General features: G+C 41.5%; 1 pseudogene; it reads right to left on the bottom strand.

Moving 5' to 3' along the window:
* Positions 1-2,279: 2,279 nt before the first annotated feature.
* On the bottom strand, positions 2,280-3,496 carry LOC123396813 (annotated as a pseudogene).
* Positions 3,497-6,781: the final 3,285 nt, after the last annotated feature.

The following is a 6,781-nucleotide window of genomic DNA, read 5'->3' on the forward strand; positions in this document are numbered from 1 at the left end:
TCTCAATAGATTAAGAACTTTGTATACAACAAGAATCGTCGACAAACTTCCATGTGGGCCTCAAAAATCATTAACAAACATGTATACACAACATGTTTATGGCAATGTCTCCCGTGCCACTTCCCTTCTTGAAGGCACCATTATGAATATTTTGTAGCCTATTTAATGTTGTGCCCTAGGTGAAAGCCTTAGACCCACCTCTGAATTGGACGACAACAACCTTTTCGATGTCGTTCCCCCATTGGGGACGTAGTCTGGGAGGCATGAATCACTTGTTGGTCACATCCTGTCTCGGTTGGAGCGCGGTTGGTTTGTTGGAAAACCGATGGTGGCGGCGGAAGTGTTCTATGGTGGCTGTCGTTGCTTTGGCAATCCTAATGTTGTTAGTTGACCTATCTCTTGGGTGCTCGTGGTGATGGTAAGGTCTTGGAGTTCGGTGCCCTTCGAAGATGCCTGAGTTTTTGTTGCTTCGTGCGTTTTGATTATCTGTATTTGTGATGGTGGTCGTGGGGTGACCGAGAGGAGGTGCAAAGCTGTCTCGGCGGAACATTACCCGTAGGCACGGTATGCAACTCTCTTTGTCGAGACGTGGCTAGGTGGCTGCAACTCTCCTAGTTCCTTAAGGTGTGGAATGATCCAAGGATAGCTGGTGATTCCTTCTCCATGTCTTCTTGGTAGAGATTCTCGCTTCAGCTGGTCCAACAATGCCAGCTCCCGCTCTTCTCGGTCCACCTAGTCATGATGGGTGCTAAGTTCTTGATGTTTGTTGCTTGTCTTAGTATGTTTGTGATTCTCCTTCGGTTGTTTTTTGTTTATTCCTTCTTGTGTACGTGAGATGCTATCCATTGTACCCACTCTGTTGTATCTCATTTTTATTCATAATAAAATTGGTTCAGGGTACAATCGCCATAGCACCGTCAAAAAAATAATTGCATGTCACTCAGTAAATTTCTCCAACCTACTGAATTCTATTTTTTGGGTCTGAAAAAGCCAACCCAGTGAATTCCACCCACACGCAATAGCGACACTTTGAGACGGAGATGGAGACTCTAGGTTATCTAAATTGAAACCGGCCATTTTATCCTTCCCAAAAGGTAGAGGATCAGATCCAATCGCGACGTGGGCCGGCGGGAAATTACTGGCAGCCGTTTTGTTGCCACCAGCGTTGAGCATCAGAGGCAGGAGGTGCTGGCGCCGTGGCGTCATTTCTGCATGCCAACGCCCATATGCATGCCGCCACGTTGTCTCCCCAGCAGTCAGCGTCAGCTCATATCTTTCTCTGATACACGCTCCTCGTCGTGAAAGTTACGGACAAACAAACCCTAAAAAAATGTGCATGCATGCGTGCGTCGATGTGATCCTCATCTTCTTTTCCCCCGAGTTAAAAATAGACAGCTTTGTTTGGCCAGTTGGCTCGGCTTTGCACATATGATATGCGTGCATGGGAAAGGGAAATGGAGTAGTGGTTCTGATCTTCATTGGGCAGGACAAATATACCGAACAACTTTTCAGTCGGTGCGTCTGTTTGTTTAATCAGTTATAGGATAATCTCATTGGTAATGGACATCGGTATTGTTTTTATTTTGTCTTAAAGCTAGCGTGCATGCAAATGTTTTATGTATTTTATACATACACTGTTCTAGTTCTGCTAATAATGTATGGATGCAACACGTTACCACAACCAGCTGGATATGTGAATATCCGTAGAGTACCTTCTTAGATACTCCCTCGGTTCTTAAATATAAAATGTATTCTTTGTAAGTCAAACTTCTCAAACTTTGTTTTAAGTTTATAGATAAAAATATCAATATCTAAAATACAAAATTATTATCACTAGACTCATCATGATATATCTTTTTATATTATACTAGTAAAAGTGCCCGTGCGTTGCAACGGGAGAAAAAATATTACGCCCTAGCCAACTTAGTATGGTTCAATACCTTGATGTATGAGCATTCTCTATTTATCTTTATTTTAACACGATGGCTCATCATGTTGACGCTTCTTTATTTTTTCTACCCTCTTTAATGGTGTCCGGCGTGTCAATGTAATCACAATGCATTTGACGTGGTAAATCTCAACGTTATGAGCCTACCACTGCACGCCACACTTGTTATTGTGTAGCATAATGGAATGTTTAAAACTTTAACAACTAATCTCGTCGCTCATAAACTACTCCCAATCCCTAGGCATATAAACACTTCTCACAAACTAATTAAAACCTAAACCTAAAAGACTTAACCGACAGTATGAAAATAATAATCATTATTAGCACAGTTTCAAACAATATGAAAATCAAGTGCTCCGTTTACGCCTTCCTACAGGCAAAAACGGAAGTATAATCTCAGATGCGTACATCAGGATCTCAATGTGTGGTCTTGAGTCTTGACCATGTCACTGAAAATCTGTCTCTCGCTTGAAGTTTCTGAACTTGCCTTTCTGAGATCCTCCTCGGTCCGTCCTGTGAATAGCATCTCGAGCAGCTTTGATGTCATCAAGCCGTCCTCCGTAGTCCCTATCGATGACTGCAAACAAGAAATGTAATGCGGTACTGCAATTTTATACTGGCATAGCAGTTAGCACAAGCATAGCTCTGTCGACGAATGTGATGATGGGGCGGACATTATATTGACCTGCCATGTCTTGACGGCTCGTTCGGTGCCGGTTGAGAAGCTGGAGAACTCCGTGTCCTCTTTACCCGAGTAGAAACCGAGCTTTTCCAACGCTTCCTGCATGATGTACAGAACCTTTGGATTTACATACCATTGAATATAACCTTTTGTGCATAGATTTTCTTTGGAAGTACATAAAATGCTAATGACTTGATTAGTAGGTTCTGGATCACAAATATAAATAGCTATCAGTATCTCATAAGTGCATTAATTCACAGCCACATTGTTGACAGTGTGGAGCATCAGCAGATTGCAGAAGTTGTAACGGGTAGCTAGAAAGAAACAAAGCATGTATGTACAGTCTCGAGCCGTTGTCATGTTCCGCCCAACAAGAGGTCATGCATGGCGAATCCTAGCCAAAACAAGAGGTGCGCGACCGCGGCTACGCTAACCTGCATCGCCCGCACTTCCTCCCCTTCGCTCCCTACACTCAGCGCCCGCTTCTTGCCACTGCCGGCCTGGGCCTTCAGTTTCGCCTTCGCCTTGGCCTTCTCCTCGACCACCACCACCTAGTTCCTCACCTCGACCTCCTCCACCGGCGCCGGCGCGGGCGGCGGAGGTGGCGCCATGCTCGCCGCGGGCGCGGGCGGATACGGAGGCTGAGCAACGCGCATAGCCACCGGTGCGGGGGTAGGTGGAGGCGGAGCAACGCGCGTAGCCGCCTGTGCGGGAGGAGGCACGGGTGCGGCGGGCGGGAGCAGGGGCGACTCGAGCGCGCGGAGGCGCAGACGGAGCGCCGTGATCTCAACGAGGAGCGCCTCCCACTCGGCGCCGACATTTCATATCCGAAAAACGAACCCTTTTTTTTGACTTACGAGTGGCATTGGTGGGTAATTTTAGCTAACTTCAGGGGCAATTTAAATGACGGACGACCAGAAATCCTATTTGCTTTATTATTAGGGAGAGATATAATAGTCATCAACCCGTGCAGCTGCACAGGCTAGATTTTCAAATGAACAGAAAAAAGAATAATTACATCCATTGTACATGAATCTTTTAGGAATTTGAAATATTGCAAAATGTAGAAAAGTAGCATGAAAAAACTATCACTAAGTCTTTGCATTAATAGTTTTTATCAGGAAAAAGAGAAAATATCAGTTGGGTTTAATAGCTAGTTCAATGGTCCTTTTAATCTTAGGTAACATCAAGTATAGATCAAATTAATAGGCAATGTGAAAGGAGCTAATAATTGGTTTTAAGTTCCCTCAGAGTGACAAAGATTCTTTGAACTAACACCTATTAACAAAGTGTAAATGGTCATATAATCGTTTGCATTAATCTATATATGTTTACAGTTTTGGTAAAAGAAAATGAAACTGTGATAACAGAAGCATAAAACTATTTTTTTATTTGACATTATAAACCAAGGGTTATTTCGCATCAAAGAGGAGAAAAATAAAAACATTGTAGGATTCTTATTCCTATATAAATTTGGAAAACATACCCTTTTGCGTACCAAATATATTGGAGAAAAAATAAAAACATTGTGGGCTTCTAATTCCCATATATAGTGGATGGTTTAGCATACATGTACAGCGGAAAAAAAATTCACTTTGCTGAATTTACCTACCTAGAAACAAAATAGTATTAATTAAGAGTTTCTCAAGAATATCCCTGTAATATTCTAGTGTTGCCTGATTCAACAAAAATATAGTCTGTTATATATTCGTATGAAAATCGATTTCTTTGAAGGCATTGTTTTCTAGACTTGGATATAGAACATCCTAGATACCTTCCAACACATGTAATTGTGTTTCTCTTCTAACACCAAGTAACATGGTATTAGAAAACTAAATAAAATCACTACAGAGCAACAAACGTGTAATTATTCTCCCCAAAGAGCCGATGTGTTTTCCATTTCCTTTGGAACTTCGACAAGGATATGTTTTCTTTACTGGTTGCACGTTGTGCTGAGATCTTTTTTTGTCGTACGTGATCGATTTTGGACATGGGGCTGATAACTTTTTTTGTGTGTTATCATTTTCGTTTTTATGTGCTGGAAACTGGTAACTGGTAATGGATTTGTTACGTAGGTGCTGAGGAATTTTTTTACCTGATGGATTACTATTTTTTTGCATGATCGATTTTATTTTAATTTTCTAAAACTTGGACGTGGTGTGGGGACTCCTTGTTGTACATGTACGCACTGTCTTTTTTCTTATACTAGCAAAAGGGCCCATGCGTTGCAACGGGAGAAAGAAATACCACACGACACACGCTCTTAATTTATAAAAAATGTCTATAATTTGAGAATTTATAGTTACGATACAAATAAAGATGGTCTTATCCTACAAAAATGCAGTTCAAAATTTCACAGGTCTTCTATTTTAACACGGCTTGCATGTAGATTTAATACGTACAAAGAATCAGTCAAGTGACCTTCAGTTTCATCTCTAATCCTGATTTTGTTGACGTGTTCATTCCCAACCCGGATGAGTACCGGTATGAAAGAAAGACGAATAATGACTTATTTATTAAGATTACACCCTATATAGTATTTTTATTAAACGTTTAACAGATAAAATAATATCATATTTAAATTCTACATATTTTTCTAATCAAATTCCATGTATAATATGTTAAATTTGGAGTTACGGTTTAAAAGATATGAGTATTTAAAAAAATATTTAATATATACTACGAGTTTAATGTCATAAATAGGAAGGACTTTTTTATAAAATCACCTCGGTGGGTTTTCCGACGAAAGCGATAGCCTCTTTATTATTAGGTAAAGATTATTCCGTTGTGGATGGTCAGAACTTTTGTTTTACCTGATGGATTTCATTTTTTTGCTGCACCTTGGAGCATGAATGTGGAGGACTCCTTTTACATGTACCTGATATTTTGTTTATAAATAGAGACGTGGTTTTTTTTATGGGAAACATGGGTGTTGAGGATTCCTTTTGTTTACGTCACTGCTTTCATTTTTTTAGCTTGAACTTTTTCGTAGAGGACATGGGTGTCCAGTATTCATTTTCTAACTCGTAGATATATTTCCATTTATTTTCTGTATGTACGTGTTGATTTTATTCACAGATAAATAAGTAACGTTGTTTTAATAGATCATAACTATTAAATTTTTAATCTAACGGCTAATCTATTCTTGTTGATGTGAATTAACGTGGAAGCTCGTATGATGCATCCAATTAGTAAATATAAGATATAAGATTTTGTATTGTAAATATTTATATATTTTGCTATAATGCTGGTCAAACATACAAAAAATTTAACTTTTTGAAAACCTAATACACCTTATATTTAGGAATGGAGGGGTATGTTATACTTCCCTAGTTCCTAAATATAAGATCTAGAAATTTTACTATAAACTACGAAGCAAAATAAGTGAATCTCTACTCTAAAATATGTCAATATACATCAGTATATAGTCCATAGTGAAATATTTATAAGGTCTTAAATTTATATTTACGAGCGGAGGGAGTTTATGTTAGAGCATCTACAACCGGACTCCTCATACCTTCTCAAGCACTCAATCAGGCCGTCCGGTCATTGGTCTGTCATAATAAACTGACCCAACCGAAGCTCTCAGACCGCGAACAAACGTGTGGGGTGACTAACACCCCTCATATCCAACCCAAATATAGGACGGATATGAGGTGGCCCGACACGCACGTCTCGTCAGCCCGGCCAACCGCTGGCCCACCCAGACCCCACAAAATCCTCCTCCGGAGCAAACCCTAACTCATTTCACTCCGCTCCGCTTCGCTCCCCGACTTCCCCCTTTCCTCAATCCGTCCAGTCCGTAGCGCCGACGAGCATGTCCAGCACCGGCATCCACTCCAACGACATCTTCGGAGATGAGGAGGAGCTGGCGCTTTGTATCGCGCTCATGCGCTCGCGGGTCGATACTGGCGACGGCTCCGGGTCCGGTGTGATGCCTCCTATAACCAATCGGCACAGCACCGACACCGGCTCATCCCACCCACGCGCGAATCTACGAGGCTTGTGCAATTTGCTTTGCCCGCCCAACGACCACCTCCATCTCCGGTCACTGCTACGTGCAGACAACGGTCTGTTCTAATGCATGTTCTGTCAGCGCCGCGGATCCGGACTCACGTGTCGCGGATGCGGAATCCAGAGCCGGAGGCGCA

The sequence above is a fragment of the Hordeum vulgare genome, chromosome 5H (assembly GCF_904849725.1).
Source record: "Hordeum vulgare subsp. vulgare chromosome 5H, MorexV3_pseudomolecules_assembly, whole genome shotgun sequence".
NCBI lineage: Eukaryota > Viridiplantae > Streptophyta > Magnoliopsida > Poales > Poaceae > Hordeum > Hordeum vulgare.